At 35.2% G+C, this 21,323-nt stretch overlaps 1 protein-coding gene across 2 annotated transcripts in view; it reads left to right on the top strand.

Moving 5' to 3' along the window:
* HTR1F (5-hydroxytryptamine receptor 1F) overlaps positions 1 to 21,323 on the top strand; it is a 149,433-nt gene that overhangs the window by 108,009 nt on the left and 20,101 nt on the right. The window contains exon 1 of one of the 2 annotated variants that reach the window (XM_047875492.1): positions 12,731 to 12,758. The exons of the other annotated variant lie outside the window; for it this stretch is intronic. The gene's annotated coding sequence lies outside the window, so the exon portion shown is untranslated. Of the gene's footprint in view, positions 1 to 12,730; positions 12,759 to 21,323 lie in introns of those variants that run through there. 2 annotated transcript variants of the gene reach the window in all.

The following is a 21,323-nucleotide window of genomic DNA, read 5'->3' as shown; positions in this document are numbered from 1 at the left end:
GGCACCTGGGTGGTTCAGTTGGTTGGGCTTCCGACTTCAACTCAGGTCATGATCTTGCAGTTTGTGGGTTTGAGCCCCATGTCAGGCTCTGTGCTGACAGCTCAGAGCCTGGAGCCTGCTTCAGATTCTGTGTCTCCCTCTCTCTCTCTGCCTCTCCCTGGCTTCTTTGTCTCTCTCCCTCTCAAAAATAAATAAAAAGATTAAAAAAAAATTTTTAAGTAGTGAATGAATGAATGAATGAATAAATAAGTCAATAATTCTAGTGAGAAGTTATTTGCCAAAAATGAAACCAAATGTCATAGTAAAGTAAGGATTTGAAGTGAGAAAATTTATTGTATTTTCCCACTTTTATTAAGATATTCAACAGATTATATTATATGTTGTTAACAGATATTATTATTATATGTACATTATAAGCCAAGGACATTGCACCAATTAACTGTAAGACCTTACATAATTCTTTTAACTCTCTTGAACATCACAGGGATTTCTAAAATCCTCTAAAAGGGATTCAAATGAGATAACATATGAAGGAACACTGTACACTCTAAAGTTATACTAATATCAATTATTGAAAGTCCTTTTACTTTACAATATTACCTTCAATTGACTTTGTACTTCTGTATCCATCTGGTAGATTGAGTTAATTTTATGTGCTGAGTCACTATTTTTGGTGTCCACAGAAATCAGTGCATGTGTTTAATGACAGCAGAAGGGCTTCCACAAATGAAAATATCAAAATTAGTAGAAATTACCACAATTGCATTCTCCAATCTAAAAATTCCCGACTTGAGTTATTCCAATTAACTTGAGTTAATCCACAGGTAGTGAATGCTACACAAGAACTCTTTTGAGTGGAAAATAGAAGGTAGATTCAAAAAAGGAAGAGTCCCTTTCAAGGAAAAAAAAAAATCTTCTAATACAGCTAAATGCAGTGTCTGAACTCATTGGATTGTGGAGCACTAAAAAACAAAAGTACAAATAGCATTTATTTGACAACTCAAGAGATTTGACTATGCTGTGCATATTAGATGAGAATATAAATATATTGTTAATTTTCTCCAGCTGTGATCATGGTATTGTGGTTACCTAGTAAAATGACAAGCCACAGAATGGTAGACAACCCACAAAACACATAAATGGCAAAATATTCGTATCCAAAATGTGCAAACGGTAAAGTAACAGTAACAAATGAATGAGAGGTTGAGATAATGTGAGGAGTGTAACAATAAAAGCTCATACATATTGAGAATTTAACACTTGCCAATCAATTCTGTGTCAAGTTGTAGCAGAAACTGTTGGTCCTCCAACTGGGTCCCCTCAGATCTTCAAATGTTCTTTCTTTCTTTCTTTCTTTTTAATGTTTATTTATTTTTGAGAGAAAGATACAGAGCGTGAGCAAGAGAGGGGCAGAGAGAGAGAGAGAGAGAGAGAGAGAGAGAGGGAGACACAATCCAAACCAGGCTCCAGGCTCCGAGCTGTCAGCATAGAGCCGAACACGGAGCTCAAACTCATGAGCAGTGAGATCATGACCTGGGCTGAAGTCAGCCGCTTAAGCGACTGAGCATCCCAGATGTCCCAATGGAAAAACTTTTTAAAGAATACACTTGTGCATTCGGTATCTAAAATTAAATGCTCTGTCTTCTGTTATAACTTTGTAATATATAAAATTGATCAAATAGAAGTAAACAATTATAAATAACACTCTAGAATACGCTGCATTTTGACTGAAAGATTTATAATTTCTTTCTCCTTCTGGAATCTGAGTCTCCATGCCTGCTTGAATTTAAGCTTAGATTTTTTTTTTTAATTCATTACTAAGTCATTGATTCTATTGGACTAAAGGTAATAATTACTTACCATTTTACTTTATTTTTTTTTAATTTTTTTTTCAACATTTATTTACTTTTGGGACAGAGAGAGACAGAGCATGAACGGGGGGGGGGGGGCAGAGAGAGAGGGAGACACAGAATCGGAAACAGGCTCCAGGCTCTGAGCCATCAGCCCAGAGCCCGACGCGGGGCTCGAACTCACGGACCGCGAGATCGTGACCTGGCTGAAGTTGGACGCTTAACTGACTGCACCACCCAGGCGCCCCTATTATTTACCATTTTAAAATAAATGAGTGACTTGGAAAAAAGTTCATAATTTCTCTTTTTTATAACACTCCAGTGAAAGACTGACCACAGAATGGAGGCAAAATCTGTGATGTTTCTGAACAAATGATGCAGTAAAATATTAAGTTATAAAACATAAACAAGTGCTAGAGTGAATTTCAAAGCACAAAAATATATAATTTAAAGGGGATTTTGTATATGAAATATGGAACATAACTAAAATAAGTTTTTTGGGGAGGGTTCAGAGTAGCCGATGCTCTTAATAACAAGCCTGTTTTATGACACACTATGGAATGTAAATACATAAATCAACTTGTTTGAGATACTCATTTTATCTTGAAATTGTAATGCTGATTATGAGAAATTTATTTCTTCTTTCCTCTCATCTATGGTCTCCATACTTTTTATAATAAAAATGTCTTAAATAACAAGAAGAAATACTTCTAAAAGATGTACACTGTGATTGATTCACAAAGTTAATGGAATCTTAATTTATTCATATTTGGGGAAATATTGGCATATGTTAGTTCAATAGAAACTATGTATATATGTATTGGCAATTGGATAGTATTTGAATAAGAAATGAGGAAATATAACTTGAAAATATTGAACATTAGTACCAGTGGCATTCAAAGGATTATACTTGATCTTACATGATAACTATTCTTTTCTAATGTGTTTTTTTTTTTAATGTTTATTCATTTTTGAGAGAGAGAGGGATAGAACACAAGCAGAGAGAAAGGGAGACACAGAATCCGAAGCAGGCTCCAGGCTCTGAGCTGTCAGCACAGAGCCCAATGCAGGGCTTGAACTCATGAACTGTGAGATCATGACCTGAGCCAAAGTCAGACCCCCAACTAACTGAGCCACCCAAGAGCCCCTTCTGTTCTAATGTTCCACTTAGAATTTTGAAAAGTCTCAAAGTTATCATTCTAAAAATCAATTATCATATTTTTCTGTAGATACAGAAAGTTAAAAAAGATAAAGCTAAAACTCTAATGCCCATTTGTAATTTGTTTTTCCTAACCCCTTGATTTATTATTCTTAATTTGGGTTCTAAGAGAAAATTTGAAAACTACTACAGAAATATAATCAAATAAAAGGGCTTGTAAATCTTGCCACCCAAAGAATAAGCATTCTATAGTAGTTGAATGTAGTTGTTATTTGTAAGTATAAAACGAATACAATTTTTCTAACTTTTCTAAAATCTAATGTTTACTTACACATAAAGAAAGTTGAATGTTTCTAATAAATATGAATAAAAGGATATAGATAATTCATATACGTACTAATAAGTCCAGTGAAGGAGTAAAAAGGAAAGGCACAATAAAGTTCTACCCCTCAATGTTCTGAATTGTTAATTTTCTAATGGAATGGCAGTGTTGAAAATGGCCATGGATATTTTGAGTCTGGGAACCCATTTGACCTTTCTCTCAAAGTATGTCTTTCAATGAATATCTTTTAACCCCTTTAAAGATCAAAACTGTATTTCAAAATCAGCAATTTACGGTATTATTTGATACAATTATTTTTGACCTCGCAGTAACATTATTGCCATCACACCAATTTTTCTTTGTTGTTCATTTAGAGTAATTTGAAATTTTCATTGCTGGAAAGGTTATGCAAGATGGAGGTCTTTTGCTTTCAAAATATCTTTAAGTTAGATGTTAAAGCATAGGAGAAAAGTGGTTGAGGTAGATAGCTTCAGATAGCATGAATAGATGTGAAATGCTAGAACAGTTTTCTCTTATAATTAACAAAAATAAGTTCATCCTCTCAGCATCTTATATTACAAGTCTAAGAGGAAGTTATGGATACTTTTCTTTTTTGTTCAATGAACTTTAGCAGAACTATTTTCACATGTAGTTAATACATAGTGTAATAACATTTAGAAAATCGGAAATATTTTTGTTAGCTATAACCACAAATGGCAAAGGTACAGAAAATATTGTAGAAGCTTGGGTTCTGGAGTCCAAAAGGCCAACAAAGCCACTTCCTACTGCAAGCCCTTGGGGAAATTATTTAAACCTTCTAAGCCTTATATACTTCATCTGTAAAATAGGATAATAACACATACCACCCAGGAATTTGATGAAGTGGAGATAATGTATGTGAAAACTCAAATGCTTGGCACAAAGTAATTGTTCAAAAAAATAGTCATCTTTATGCTTCTTACTATAATTATTATGTTCATTATGAACAAGGATAGTGACCATTGAGCTTGATTAATGAAATTGTGTCTTTAATATGCCCGGCCAAAATAATGTTGATATGTTAGTTTAAATTTGGTTTATTATTGTAAAATCAAAGTTTGAAATTGTCAGGATCAAATCTGCTATGTTTTAAAATTTATTAAACCACTCACAGCTATGGTTTTGTCAAAGAATGAAACAAAGATTCTTATCTAGTAACACTAATCTTCTTAGATCCTTACTTCATTGAAAAAAATGACATTCAGAAAAATATTACAAAACATTAAGGCTTATCCTAACATCCTAGAGGAATAAAGAAAAGTAAATATAGTTGACCTTTAATTTTAAAAGTTCTGAGTTTCAAGTTGACTATGTTCACTGCTTCATTCATTCTGGCTGGGCTGCCCCCAATTTTCAGAGCAGCCTAGTTAATTATTATAATATTTTCTGTGAGCTAGGTGGATTTGAAAGACCAAAAGGCAGCTACCCTTACTTAAAAATGAAGAGGTCACTAGAATAAAAAGCCTCCAGGATATTGTACACTGTCTAAAAATGCACATCTTTGTCCTATTAAATTACCTCTTCATTAAATCCATTTATGCACACATTCTAAGTCCCAAGTAAGATGAGGACTTAGGAAAAATCACATTTTAGTTCTTCTGCCAGGTGGTATCCTTTTTATATACTGCTCTTTTAATGTCATCATTTCAGGACTATTCTATAAAGACTTTAATTTTTAATATTATGTTTGCTTTTTGACAATAGAACTCATAGCCATATTATAGAACCCTGCTTTTGAGGTACTTACTAAACCATAATAACACGCTCAATGTTGTTAAAAACTAAAACCTTACTCTGAGCTTACTTACTAAGGTTTATAAAAGAGGTAGCTTATTTTCAGATAAATAGTTAGGTAACTATTCTGTTTTAAACAAAATTTTGTATCTCTAGATTCAGTGTTTATTTACCTTAGCTTAGTTTTTAGAAATTCCCCTGGCTAGTGGCCAGTCTCCAAAACCTGGGAAGCCCTATCAACTGCTTCTACTCCTACTCCAGCAGTGCTGAGTGCAAGTGGAGTCAGTTATATAATGATCACTATGATTTCAGACCATAAGCTTTTACATACCACCTTATCAAAGATATCCATTTAGTGCCTGGACCATTATATTACCTGTAATGACAACAATAATATGTTAAAGTTCACTATACTCTATACTTTGATGCAGCATTTAGTGAATCCTCCTAACAGCCCTAGGAGGCAGATACTATTACTATCATCAGGGTAGAAATAATCAGAGGAAGTCAACGCCATTCAATGAGTACTTGCTAAAGAAACTAACTGATGTATATTGTTACATTACCTCAGAATTTTTTTTAAAACACACTTTATTTTGTAGTTTTGGTTCACAGTAAAATTGAGTGAAGGTTACAAAGATTTCCCTTACATACCTCTGCCTCCTCCATTGTCACCATCATAGTCTCCTCCATTATCAAATCCCTTATAGAGTGGTTCATTTGTTACAATTGATGAACCTACATTGACACATCATTATACCCCAGAGACCTTAATTTACATTAGGGTTCACCCTTGGCATAGTGCATTCTATGGGTTTAGACAAATTTATAACATGTATCCACCCTTATAGAATTATGCAGAATAGTGTTACTGCCTTTACCTATTCACCCCTCCTCACCCCCTAACTCCTGGAAACCACTGATCTTTTTACTGTCTCCATGGTTTTGCCTTTTCTAGAATGTCATGTAGTTGGAATTGTACAGTGTATAGGCTTTTCATATTGGCTTCTTTTTCTTAGTAATATGCATTAAAGTTTCCTCCAAGTCTTTTCATTGCTTGATAGCTCATTTCTTTTCAGCACTGAATATAATATTCCATTGTTTGAATGTACCACAGTCTGTATATCCATTCAGCTTGTGAATATCATCTTAGTTGAGAATTTTTTACCAAGAGGGTGGGGGGGGGAAGCATTGATTCATATCAGGTTAGAGTCCTGATGTCAATAAATCAATGAATTACTTGTAGGATACAAGGTCACATTCTAAACGGACTCAAATAGCAAATAGATAATATTTGAATAAAACGTTTATATTTTACTAAGATGTAACAACAAAATTTTATTTTTATCTTATTTTTTGACAAAGCTATAATTAATCATTCAATGTTTACCAGTGTTTATACCTGATCTTTTATTCTGTAATTTAGTGCAGCCCCAAAGGACAACTAAGACTACCAGCATTTCAGAATCCATTAATTCAGTAGAGATATTGGTATGGAAACAAGCAAACTTCAGGAAACTGCTCTGAGCCTCAGTTTCCTCATCAGTAAAAATGGGATTAAAAATAGTATCTTCCTCATAAGACTGCTGTCAGGAGAAAATGACATGGTGGGAGCTTACAAGTTCTAAAACATTGCTGGAAAGAGTAAGAAGCAATCAGCCCTGAACCTGATAAAGGAAACAATACCTTCAAGTAGAAATTTTAAAATTTGTTTCTCAACTTCTTTTGTATATTTTGAGATTTACATATTCACTTTCTGATGAAAGTCAAAAAATGAGTAATGCATAGAACAGAGATAGTTACCAGGAACCAGTCTTTTTTTTTTTTTTTTTTTTTTTGTAATCAATATAATACATACTCTAGGATGGTAAACAGTAGTGGTCTCCACCATTCTCTTCTCAGTCTCAATTGCTTTTATGCCTCTTTTAACTTCTTTTTTTTCCTGGCAGCTACACTATTTTCAGCCACTTAAGGACACAGAAAAATTACCTCTTACATATATTTTCTTAAAAATCACTTGAGTATGTTCTCCACCAAAATAGGCAGTAACTAAGAAACATGAAGATATGAGTTCCCAGAACCAACCCTTGAAAGCAGTTACTGGAAGATCCACAATAACAATTTGTAGCAAGATTAGAGAACAAACATACTATCCTGGAGCAAGAAGCGACAGAGTCCCTAGAAAGTTATCTGTGAAGGCAAAAAATAGCTATATATAAAAATAACTATATATTGGGGCGCCTGGGTGGCGCAGTCGGTTAAGCGTCCGACCTCAGCCAGGTCACGATCTCGCGGTCCGTGAGTTTGAGCCCCGCGTCAGGCTCTGGGCTGATGGCTCGGAGCCTGGAGCCTGTTTCCAATTCTGTGTCTCCCTCTCTCTCTGCCCCTCCCCTGTTCATGCTCTGTCTCTCTCTGTCCCAAAAATAAAATAAACGTTGAAAAAAAATTAAAAAAAAAATACTGTTAAAAATAACTATATATTAAATTTGATTGCATGTTTAAGTCCAGGAAAAATGAGGTTATCATGCAGCAAATAGTGCAAGAAAAAAATAGGGAAACTAGAAACTTCAGGAAAACCAAAGACTGAAGTGAAAAAGACATGTAATACTGGTAGTCATTGGTTCTGTGATAAATAATATTTGCATATTATATGTAATATATGTAAATTAAATACACTGCCACAGTTATGTATTTGATTTCCAACTTATTCTAAGCTCTGTGAACTTAATAATGATAAAATTGAACTGAAATGTTATGAACTTCCTATAAAAGTATAAGTTGTAAGGTCTGAGGCAAAAAGAAATGTAAGGGATCAACAGGAAGTAAATACCCTCATTCACATAATTGAGAGTCAAAAAATATTTTTTGTTAATGAAAGCAAAGGGAAAGTTGATAGGATATTTCTAAAATTCACAAAAATAACCAGTGAAGATATTTTAAATACAGATATAAATTTGTAGGAGGGATGGAGTATAGAAGTTTTTGTAACATAGTAAATAAACCAAATCACAGTCTATTAGCAAAAAATCAATACATTATTTCTTATCTGAGTTTTTAAAAAGTAGTGGGAGAAGGTTGTTAAACTTTCAATTCATTTTCCTGTCTTCTCCACCTCATCTTACTCCCATCCTATATCATCCCTTGTGTTTGTAGATCATCAACTCGTTACAGGTTCTCCAAGGTAAACTGGTTATACTCGATGCTTTATTCTGCTGGGTGGATATTCTTGGCAGTGGCTACATCTGCTTTGGGACCTCAGACTATTATGCCCCATCTATTTTTTGCTTTATTTTATTTTTGCCTATTTTATTGAGGGATAATTTGCATAAGATAAATTATATCAATTTAAAATGCAAAATTCTATTAATTTTAATGGTTGCATATACCCTGAAACTACCACCATTATCAAGTTACACATTTAAACTACCTTCAAAAGATTCCTGTGCCTCTTTATAGTCCTTCCCTCTCTTTGTCCCTGGACCTAGCAACCACTGATCTGCTTTTGGGTACCTACATTAGTTACATTTTATATAAGTGTTATAATATAAAATGTACCCTTTTTTGCTTGGCTTCTTTAACTCAGCACAATTTTGAGACTCATCCATGTCATTCCATTTAACAGCAGTTGGTTGTTTTATTCTAATGAGTAGCATTCAATGGTACGAATGACCATTCTTGTTTAACCATTCACCTTGGTGGACATTTGGGTTGCTTCTAGTCTGAGATTGAAATGAATAAAGTAGATTGAACATTCATTTGCAAGGCTTTTTGTGAAAATATTTTTTCATTTCTCACAAGTAAAGACCTAGCAATGGAGTGGCTGGGTCACATGACATATATGTATATTTAACTTTTTTTTTTTTTAAATGCAGTTTTCCAGAGTAGTTGTATTATTTTATACTCCCATTCATAGTGCATGAGAATTCCACTTGCTTCATATCCTCACCAGCAACTGGTATTTTCCATCTTTTTAGTATTAGCCATTCTAGCGATAATTTCATTATTATTTTAAATTAAATTTCCCTAATGACTGATGTTGACCATATTCCATGAGATTTGGGCTATTCAAATGTCTTGTTTTGTGAAGTGTCTTTCAACCATGTCCACTTTTTAAAATGAGTTATTTGTCTCATTATCAAGTTTTAAGAGATCTTTATATATTCTAGATACAAACATTTTGTCACTCTTCAAATTTTTTTTAAATTTAATGTTTATTTATACTTGATTTTTTTTTAATTTTTTTTAACGTTTATTTATTTTTGAGACAGAGAGAGACAGAGCATGAACAGGGGAGGGGCAGAGAGAGAGGAGACACAGAATCTGAAGCAGGCTCCAGGCTCTGAGCTATCAGCACAGAGCCCGACAAGGGGCTTGAACTCACGGACTGTGAGATCATGACCTGAGCCGAAGTCGGATGCTTAACTGACCGAGCCACCCAGGCGCCCCTGTTTATTTATATTTGAGAGACAGAGAGAGAGAGAGAGACAGACAGACAGACAGACAGACAGAGAGACAGAGAGACAGAGCATAAGTGGGGGAAGGGCAGAGAGAGGAAGACACAGAACCCCAAGCAGACCCCAGGCTCTGAGCTGTCAGCACAGTGCCCGACGCGGGGTTCGAACACACACGAACTGCCAGATCGTGACCTGAACCAAAGTTGGATGCTTAACCAACTGAGCCACCCAAGCACCCCCAAACATTTTGTCATTTATATGTCAAATGGATAATGTCTCCAATTCTGTGGCTAGACTTTTTATTTCTTAAGAATGCTTTTCAGAACTGGAAAGGTTAAAACATTGATAAAGTCTAATTTAATGATTTTCTTTCACTATGGTTTATATTAATTTATCCTACCTAAGAAAACTTTGCCTCATCTAAAGTGACTAAGATATTCTCCTGTGTTTTATCTTGAAAGTTTTAAAGTTTTGGCTTTTATATTTATGTCTATGATTCATTTCAAATTATATTTTGTGCATCTGTGAAGAATCAATATTCATTTTTTTCCATATGGACAACCAGGTATCTCAGCATGATTTATTTATTGAAAAGACTTTACTTTTCCCAAATGAATTAGCTTGGCACCTTCTTCAAAAAACATTGGCCATATATATGTGGGTCTGTTTCCACACTTTTTTTTTTTGGCTTTTTAAGTTTCTATTTTAATTCCAACTAGTTAAAATACAGTGTTATATTAGTTTCAGGTGTATAGAATAGTAGTTGAACAATTTCATACATCACCCAGTGCTCATCACAAGTGCATTCCTTAATACTCATCACCTATTTAACCCATCACCCCCCCATCTTCACCTCTGGTAACCACCATTATGTTCTCTATAATTAAGAGTCTGTTCTCTGATTTCTCTCTGTCCCTCTCATTTTTTCTTTTTTCTTATTTGTTTTGTTTATTAAATTCCACATATGAGTAAAATCGCATGGTATTTGTCTTTCTTTGGCTTATTTCGCTTAGCATTATACTTTAGCTCCATCTGCGTTGCTGCAAATGGTAGCAACAATTTATGGTTGAATAATATTCCAGTGTGTGTGTGTGTGTGTGTGTGTGTGTGTGTGTGTGTGTATCACTTCTTCTTTAACCATTCATCAATTGATGGACACTGGGCTGCTTCCAGATCTTGGCTATTGTAGATAATGCTGCTATAAACAAATGTAGGGGTGTATGTATCCCTTTGAATTAGTGTTCTTGTACTTTTTGGGTATATACCGACTAATACAATTGCTGGATCATAGGGTAGATCTATTTTTAACTTTTTGAGGAAGCTCCATACTATTTTCCAGAGTGGCTGCACCAGATTGCATTCCCACCAATAGTGCATGAGTGTTCCTTTTTCTTCACAGACTCACCAGCACCTGTTGTTTCTTGTGTTATTATTTTAGCCATTCTGACAGGTGTGCGGTGATAGCTCTTTGGAGTTCTGCCTGCGTTCTCTTCTAGGATTTTTATGGTTTCAGATCTCACATTTAGGTCTTTAATATATTTTGAATTTGTTTTTGTGTATGGGGTAATAAAGTGGTCCAATTTCTTCCTATTGCATGTTGCTGTCCAGTTTTTCCAACACATTTGTTGAAGAGACTGTCCTTTTTTCCCATTGGATATTCTTTCCTGCTTTGTCAAATATTAATTGGCCATACGTTTGTGGGTCCATTTCTGGGTTCTCTATTTTGTTCCATGGATCTATGTGTCCATTTATGTGCCAGTACCATACTGTCTTGATCGCTACAGCTTTGTAATATAACTTGAAGTCTGGAATTGTGATGCCTCCAGCTTTGCTTTTCTTTTTCAAGATTACTTTGGCTCTTCTGGGTCTTTTGTGGTTCCATATAAATTTTAGAATTGTTTGTTCTATTGTTTTTAGACTTTAAAGTGTTCCCATGATTTATACATCCACCTTTTCGCCAATACTACACTGTCTTTATTATAATAACTTTAGAATATGCCTTGAAATCAGGAACTGTACATCCTTAAACTATGTTCTTTTTTTGAAAAATAAGTTTAAGTTTTTATTTAATTTTAGATATAGCTTGCCAATTTCTGAAAGTGAGCCTACTTGAATTTTGGTTGGACTTGTGGTACTAAATCAATAGATAAAATAGATAAATAATTATCTTCGTAGAGTCTTCAAATCCATGTCTTTCCTTTTATTTAGGTCTTCTTAAATTTGTCTCAAATAAATAAATAATAAATAAATAGATAAATATAAATTTATCTCAACCATGTTCTGTTATTTTCAGAACAGATGGTTTGCAATTAATTTCATAAAATCAATTCCCCAATACTTTGCGTTTTTAGTGTTCTTGGAAATGGCTTTCTAAAATTTCATTTACCAGTGTATAAAACTCCAATTGATTTTATTAACCTTGTGTCCTGCAACTTGGAAAAATTCACTTATTCTAATAATTGGTTTTTAGATTCCTGTACATTTTCTAAGTAAAATAGATGTGTCATCTGCAAGTAGAGAAACTTTACCTCTTTCTTTCTGATGAATATTGTCTTGTCTTTTTTGCCATGTCCAAGTATATAACGTTGAATAGAAGCTGTGAGAGCGGCCTCTTTGCCTGTTCTCAGGTTTTGGAGAGTAGCATTCAGACTTACTCAAGGAAGTATGTAAGGTATAGATTTCTAATAAATACCTTTTGTCAGATGGGAAAGTTCCCATCTATTCCTAGTTTTCTGAAAGTATTTTTGTTTTGGGGTTTGTTTTGTTTTGTTTTACCATGAATAGATGGTGAATTCTATCAGAAAATTTTTCTGCTTCTACTGAAACAATAGCATGATCTTTCTCCTTTATTCTGTTAATATGTCAAAATATACTGATTGATTTTATTAATATTAATGTAACTTTGCATTCCTGAGATAAATCCCACTTGATCATGATGTATTATTCTTTTTAAAGACTGCAGGATTCAGCTGCAAGCATTTTGTTAGAGTTTTTAACACCTAAATTAATGGGGCTATTGGGCGTTTTTGTTTTTATTTTTGTTTTTAATGTCTTTCTCTGGTTTTGTTATAAGGTTAAATTGTAAATGTTCCCTCCTTTTCTATTTGCTGAAAGCATTTTTATTAAATTTATCTCATTTCTTCTTTAGATATTTGGTAGAATTCACCACTGGAACCATGTGGAATTTTCCTGATGGGAAGGTATTTAATGACCAGTTCAATCTCTTTTACCAAATAGGGCTCTTCAGATTATCCGTTTTTCTCTTGAGTGAGATTTGGTAACTTATGACAAAAATTATCTACAATTACTGGGGTGCCTAGGTGGCTCAGTCGGTTAAGCATACGACTGTTGATTTCAGCTCAGGTCATGATCTCATGGTTCATAGGATCAAGCCCTGTGTTGGGCTCTGTGCTGACAGTAAAGAGACTGCTTGGGATTCTCTCTCTCTCTCTCTCTCTCTCTCTCTCTCTCTGCCCTTTCCCTGCTCATGTTCTCTCTTTCTATCTCTCAAAATAAAATAAATAATTTTTTTTTGAAAATTACCTACAGTTACTTATAATACAGACACTATCTCTTTGTAGATAGCATCAGATGTCACAAGTTCAGTTCTACATGACTACTTTCCACCCCCAGTTCATAAAGCCTAGGTTATCCCCTGTGCTTTTGACTGACTAGCTATAGATCCAGGTTCTAATGACCTCCTCCTTGATTTCAATTTGGTAGAGCTGTAATCTGAAATGTTCACCTCTTAGTGGACATTAAGCCAAAAGACACAACCAAGACAAAGAATGAAAAAGAAAGGATTTAACCTGCAACAAATAAGGAGAACACTGGGGATATTTCCCAGCATCTCCCCAAACAATAAAATTAGGAAGTTTTAAGCTAAGGACACATGCATATTCATAAAGAGGGTTGGCAAAGGAGAATTCAGTGTAGAATTGGGGCAAACGTTATCCTAAATTGACAGAACCCAAGTTCTAGCTGACTGATGTCCTGAGGGCCAGCAGGAGTCAGTAGCAGTTCTCTGGCTCCAGTTAGTCTGGTGTTCAAGTGCTCAAACAGGTTTGAATCCTGCAAAAATGACTCAAGAATATGTGGTAGGTCAATCTTTGCTTTTGAAACAGCACAGTTTTACCATTGGTGCAGTTACACTATCTTTTGGCCTGGTAGAGACTTAAGTTTTTACATTCCCTTTGCTTCCTTAAAATCCCTAACTACTGAAGTTTTTGCATTTCTGTAATAATTCCAACACCTTCTAGGAAGTTCTGCAAGAAGTTTTCTTGGGCAAGTAGAACCAGTTGGGCATAGATCACAAAAATAGCTAGGGGCCTAAAAATGGCTTTTCTTGTGTCCTGAAAGCTATGTCTCATCTTTCTTTTTCTGACTACCCCTAAATCTGCTTACAGAGGAGCTCTCAGAACTTAGGAAAATGCTTGCTTACCTTTACCAGTTTATTAAAAAATATTATAAAGGATCCAGATGAAGAAATACCCTAGGCAAGGTCTAGGAAAGTCCCAGCTCAGGAGCTCCTGTCCCCAGGGAGTTGGGGTATGCCACCTCCTGGTGTGTGTGTGTTCACCAGCCTGGAAGCGCACCAGACCGTATACTATTGGGATTTTTATGGAGGCTTCCTCACATAGGCATGATTAATTATTAACTTTGTTTCTAGCCCTCTCCCCTCTGAGGAGCAGGACTGAAACTTCCAGGCTCCTAATCATGGTTTCGTCTTTCTGGTGACCAGCCCTCATCCAGGAGCTCACCCAGAGTCACCCTAATAGAACAAAAGTTGCTCCTACTGCTCTTAAGAATTTAGGGGCGCCTGGGTGGCTCAGTCAGTTGAGCATCTGACTTCGGCTCAGGTTATGATCTCATGGCTCCTGGGTTCGAGCCCCATGCACTGTCAGTGCAAAGCCTGCTTTGGATTCTCTGTCCCCCTTTCTCTCTGCACCTCACCCACTCATGCTCTCTCTCTCTCTCTCTCAAAAATAAATAAACATTAAAAAAAAAGAAAAAAGGCTTAGGAATTCACAAGGGTTTTAGAAGCCCTGTGTCAGGAACTGGGTCAGACACAAATATAAATATTCTCTATTATCTCACAGTGTCCTTCAATGAATTTGTCCATTTTATCAAAATTGTCTAATTTGTTCATGTTATTGTTACTAATATTCTCTTATTAAATCTGCATGACTTGTACGGAAACCTCTGCTTTCAGTTCCAATATTGCTAATTTAGTTTTAATCTTATTTTGCTTCATTAATCTAGAATTTCATCATGTTGTCTTTTCAAAAAGCCATTTTTTTGACTGTTAGTTTTCTTTATTTTTGTCTATTTTTTATGTCATTGATCTCTGCTCTTTATTATTTCCTTTTTTCTACTAGGATTTTGTTTGCTCTTTTTTTTCTAGTTTATTACATTGGAGTCTTTTTTGTTTTCCTTCCAAGTTTTTATTTAAATTGCAGTTATTTAACATACAGTATAATATTAGTTTCAGGCATGGGATTTAGTGATTCATCACTTACAACACCCAGTGCTCGTCACAAGTGCCCTCCTTAATACCCATCACCCATTTATCCCATCTCCCTCCCACCTTCCCTCCAGCAACCCTCAGTGTGTTCACTATAGTTGAGTCTGTTTTCTGGTTTGCACCTCTCTCTCTTTTATTCCCCTTATGCTAAGTGAAATAAGTCAGAGAAAGACAAATACCATATGATTTCACACATATGTGGAATTAGAGTTGGAGTCTTAAGTCATTGATTTCTAATACAGGCACGGGCAATAAGCTCTAAATTTTCCTCTAAGAACTATTTAGTTGTCTCCAGAAATTTTAATGTCTAGTATTTTTATTATCATTCATTTCAAAATATTTTATATTTCTCTTGTATTTTCTTATTTGACTCATGGATTATTTATAAAGGTGTTCAAGTTCCAAATACTTAGGGTTTTTACTAAACATCTTAAGTATATTTTACAGTTGTCAAGTGTTCTATAAATATGTTAGACCATGGTAGAAAATTGTGTTGTTTAAATCCTCTCTGTTCTTACTCTTTTCTTTTCTTTTTTTTTTTTTTTTGCATCCAATGTTTTATCATTTGCTGAGAGAAGTTTTTGTTTTTTTTTTTTAAAACTTCCACTATGTTGTCTATTTTTCTTTAATCCTTTCATTGTATGTGCCCTGAAGCACACAGAATCCCCAAGTAGGATTGTTAACTCATTTAAAAATATCTAAAACCCTTCATGACCCATAGGAAGCATTCCGGAAATATTAGCTACTTCTAAACTAACACTTTTTATTTATTCAATAAGCTAACAGTTTCTATTCCAACCTTATAAGGATATTAAAATCATTCCTTAGAAGATTGCTAATAATTTGCTAATAGTCAAATCCTGGGTCCTTGTACCTGTACCTTATTCTAGAATATTTTTGCTGCATTTGACACTGCTGATCATCATTTCTTTCTTAAAATCTCTTCCCTTGTTTTTGGTGATGTATATCCTATTTATTGTCATCTCTCTCCCTAATCCACTTGTGCCGTATCTGCTTCACAATTAAAGCTGTTTCCTCACAGGATCCAGTGTTAAAAACTCTTCTCATTTTAGGGGTATCTGGGTGGCTTAGTCAGTTAAGCATCTGAATCTTGATTTTGGTTCAGGTCATGATCTTGAGGTTTGTGGGATCAAGCCCCATGTCAGGCTCTGCACCAGCAGCACAGGGCCTGCTTGGGATTCTCTCTCTGCCCCCTCTTCCATGCTTGCTCTCACTCTCTCTCTCAAAATAAATAAATAAACATTAAAAAAAAAAAAAAACCTCTTCTTGTTTAAACTTCTTCCCTTGGTTATTGTATCTCAACCACCACCTCTGTGCTTATAGTACCCACATCTTTATCTCCAGCTCTGAACTTTCTCCTGAATTTCAGATCCACATTGTTAACTGCTTGATGAGTATGACCTCAAGGTAAAATTCCAACACCCCAAATGGCATGTGTCTAAGTACAAACTCATCACCTTGACAACTGCCTGAAACTATTTATTGACTTGAATTATAGATCTATGTTGTTTGATATGACCAACCTCTCAGTCACTCAAGTTGAGGAAGGCAAGAACATATAGTGGTTAAGACTATAGGCTCTAGAGCCAGATTCTCTGAGCTTGAAACTTCTCTCTAAATTTAATTACCCCCTGTACATAACTGAGATAGTAATAGTACCTAAATCTTAGTGTTGTTGTGAGGGTTAACTGAGCTCATGACTATGATGCAGTTAGTACACTGTAGATTTTTGCCAGCTTTATTATCTTTGAATTTTTCCATGCTTCCTACACCCATTCAGTGCCACAGACTGTCCTTTCAATAAATACTATTTGTCATGAGCACACTATGAGGGCACACACACAAGTTCTATCTTTCCACAGTGTCAGCTTTATGCAATCATAAAGCAAAGTTAATCACAATGATAAAGCAGTCTCCGGATTCCAAACTCAATGACGTTTCACCATGTGATTAAACTTGGGTTCTTACACAGCACACAGAGCAGAACATAAGACAAATCACAAAAGCAACAAGATAGCAGACAGGTGTAGGAAGTTAGAGAACCAAATGTGAAGTCAGTCTGTGGGCGCAGAGTTGATAGAAGGCCTCCGTCCAGTCCAGGTCACCTCTTGGCACTTGCTACTCATTATGTTCAAGCAGGGAAGGACCTCAGTTCTGTCTGGAGATCAATCAGGCAGAGTCTGGTGGCAGTTGCCTTTCGTAAATGGTCGGACACAGAGAAGTCAAGTCTGAAGAGTCTGACAGCTTGCTGCAAAAATCTTCCCCTTTTTAAAGGGATTTAATTGATCTTGGGCCCCTGTAGAAGAACCTTCTTTGCTTCTGCCTGTTATCAGTTCTGGGATGTGAGCTGATGCTGGTCCTAGTCATTACTATTACTTTAGCATTTTCTTTTAAAATTAAAATTATACTATACTATGGGGCGCCTGGGTGGCTCAGTCGATTAAGCGTCCGACTTTGGCTCAGGTCATGATCTCGCAGTTCGTGAGTTCAAGCCCCGCATCGGGCTCTGTGCTGACAGCTCAGAGCCTGGAGCCTGTTTCAGATTCCGTGTCTCCCTCTCTCTCTCTGACCCTCCCCCGTTCATGCTCTGTCTCTCTCTGTCTCAAAAATAAATAAACATTAATTTTTTTTAATTATACTATACTAGAACAATCTATTAAAGTCTACTTCAATTTTCTTTATTTTTTATTTTTTCTATTTTTTCTATTTTTTCTATTATTTTTGCGAATAAGAAAAAAAACAAATTAACATCCAAAATTAAAGAATAATTTGAAAAATGTTTTAGTTACAGCAAGTGGTAGTTTGCCTAAGTTCACTTTATGAGACTTCAGACAATATTAGTATGAGAGAGACAAATATGAGATGTAAAAAGTGCATTAGTAAAAGGATTTAAGACATTGCTATGGGGATATTTCATGCTGTTTTGATAATGTGATTTTCTTAGTGCAATAATTAAATTTACTCTGAGATGTGATGTGAGACCACCATGGTTTAGGGAGGATTATGAGTTTCACAGATTAAATAGAAATGACTCAGTAGCCTAACTAATGAAATAAGTACATATTTTACACCACAGTACCCCAACTGAATACAAATATCATTTAAATAGGAAAAGATACCAAGTTGCAACTTGCTCATTTTCCATCTGAAAAAAAGTGACTGAGCAGCTATTTAAAAAAAGAAACAATGGAGTTTGTTAAATAAAAAGTAACATTAACACATTTCCTTTACTTCTTTATGAAAATACTTATAAGCTCATCCCAATCACTTAAAAATAGTGATTCTCAGCCTTTCTGCACATTACAATCACCTAGGTAGTGTTTTAAAATCCCAGTGCCATACCCAAATCAATTAAATCAGGATTTCTGGGACAGAGACCTAGGCATCAGCATTTTTAAAAGTCCCCAGATGATTTCAATATGGCAGCCAGCAAATTGAGAACAGCTGCATTTTCAGTACTTGATGAGACTTCTTTCACCCCTGTGAGTAATTACTCATCTGCAATTTGGAAACCATCTTAGATGTATCACAAAAAGAAGTCGTCATTGTAAGTTACCAGAAAACAGTAGCTGTCCAGGTGATTAATAGAAAGAAAGAAAAAGAAAGAAAGAGAGAGAGAGAGAGAGAGAGAGAGAGAGAGAGAGAGAGAAAGAGAGAGGAAGAAAGAAAGAAAGAAAGAAAGAAAGAAAGAAAGAGGAAGGAAGGAAGGAAGGAAGGAAGGAAGGAAGGAAGGAAGGAAAGGGAAGGAAGGAAGGAAGGAAGGAAAAGAATATTTGCTGCTCTAAAGTGGTAATTCTCAAAACTGAAGTAGTCTGGTAGGTTCCTGGGATAGAAAAAGACAAAAGAAATCGAGCTTAAGTGAATAACTATGAGTAGGGAAAGAAAACGTGTTTGATGACTAAGTACCTGTACCAAATCCCAATTGTGACAACTTAACTAGAAATATGACAATAAACAAACCACTAGGTTTCTCTGAGCCTCAATTTCTTCATCTATAAAAAAAGTATAATGCTTTTGTTATGGGGGTATTAGGAAAATCATATAAATATGCCATACAATCCATCTTGTATGATTTCTAGTACTATAGTGGATACTCAACAAAGGTTATTTCCAATTTTTCTTGTATCCTATCCCTGTGCCTTCCCTTTTCTCTATTTCCTGTTACTTTTTAATTGAGCTTATTCAATTTAAATTAATCCATCAATGATCAAATTGGACCATTTGATTTCTGTCCCTTAGACACAGCCTGACTGATACTTTGGTAGACTGGTTCCTGATGACTATCACACAACTCTAGTCCTCAAGCCATCTATGATCTGGAAATCATGAAAACAAGCCTGGAACTTTCTTCAGAATTCCCAAATTGTGTTTCGTAAAACTCTAGTGTCTTACAAAATGTACATGGTGTGCCACACGCCAAAAACGTTTATAGGAAAAAAACCTAGGGGAAAGCAGAAGTCCTCTCTTACAGATGCCCAGCAAAAAATAGCATACTGAACTTCAGAAAAGTTCTACAGTAAAGATATGCCTTTAACCCATAATATCCTAATTTTAAGTGACCACCCTCTCCCCAAGGCACCAATTAACAGCTTTAGTGGGCTAAGTCCAAGGAGCACAGCTTGAGAAATTCTGCTGAATAATATTATTGATGACTAGTCAAAAGCCAGAAAACTCATTTTAACTTGCTCACCCTTGTCATTAGAGAATGGCCCATCCCAGCCAACTTCAATGAAGGGACAAAGCCTAAAAGCTGTGGGGGAAGTTTTAAAGTAAGTTTTGAAGTGAAATGTTAAAGTACAGATTGTAGTTTAAAGTGTATTCAGGATTATGGGTATGTGTGCTGTTGAATTTTTCTTATAACTTTAAAATATTACCTGTAAATATAGTATCTAATATGTTAACCAGCAAGACATCTGCTCTGTATGGCAAAAATTATACAACTGAATTCACTGTTTTCTCATTCTGTTATCTAAAAATAAATAAGGAAGACAGTATAAAAGAGAGGAGATCTAAAAAGGAGTAGAATGTTTACACATCCTATCAAATATGATAAAATGTGTTAGAGTTGGCAGATATAATGCAGGACACCAACTTAAATTTGAATTTTAGACAAACAATGAATATTTTTGTCATAATAAGCATTCTAGACATACTTAAAAAGTATTCATTGTTTATCTGAAATTCAGATTTAAATAGGCATTCTCTACTTTTTTTATTTGTTAAATCTGGCAATCCGAATGTGCTAAATATCTAAATTGCATTGAAAATGACATACATAGGATACAAGCAGTGAAAATAGATAATGCTTTAGCTTTCAAATATTGACATGCCACAATTAAAAAGAGAAAGGAAAAGAGAATGAGGCAACTTTGATTTTTTTTCAAACAGATGATACACATTAGGATCTATCTAAAAATTCAGAATGGTTTATTTGGCAATGACTTAGGACAGCAATATTTAAGGGCAAAAATGGATAACTAATAAGTAAATCAATTAAATTTTACAGAAACAGTTTCAGGAAACAGAGATTAATAGTGTGAGAAACTGCTATAAAAGCTATTCAAAATTGCATTTTTTAAAGTCCTAAACCTATAAACAGCTTTTATTTGAACCAATGTAAAATTCCTTGGGCATAAAACTAAAGATAAACCAAGGGAGACATTCACATGCAAAAAGAAAACATGAACTTCATTATAGTTGAGTCAACATTTGAGAATTGTATTCTCAGCTGTTTTTAAAAATAAAAAAGAAGAGGGACACCTGGGTGGCCCAGTCGGTTAAGCCTCTGACTTCAGCTCAGGTCATGATCTCACAGTTCATGGGTTTGAGCTCCATGTTGGGCTCTGTGCTGACAGCTCAGAGCCTGGAGCCTGCTTCAGATTCTATGTCTACCTCTCTGCCCCTCCCCTGCTCATGCTTGCTCTCTCTCTCTCTCAAAGTAAATAAACATTAAAAAAATTTTTTTTGTAATAAAAATAAAAAAGAAGGGACGCCTGGTGGCTCAGTCAGTTAAGCATCTGATTCTTGATTTTGGCTCAAGTCATGATCTCACAGTCATGAGATCAAGCCCGGCGTTGGGCTCTGTGCTGAGCAAGGAGCTTGCTTAAGAGTCTTTCTCCCTCTCCCTCTCCCTCTGCCTGTCCTCTATCTATTTAGATAGATAGATGATAGATAGATAGATAGATAGATAGATAGATAGATAGATAGATAAAGAGCTAAA

The sequence above is a fragment of the Prionailurus viverrinus genome, chromosome C2 (genome assembly GCF_022837055.1).
Source record: "Prionailurus viverrinus isolate Anna chromosome C2, UM_Priviv_1.0, whole genome shotgun sequence".
Taxonomy (NCBI): domain Eukaryota; kingdom Metazoa; phylum Chordata; class Mammalia; order Carnivora; family Felidae; genus Prionailurus; species Prionailurus viverrinus.
The sequence above is the reverse complement of the archived record's forward strand: the minus strand, read 5'-3'. Positions and strand labels throughout refer to the sequence as shown.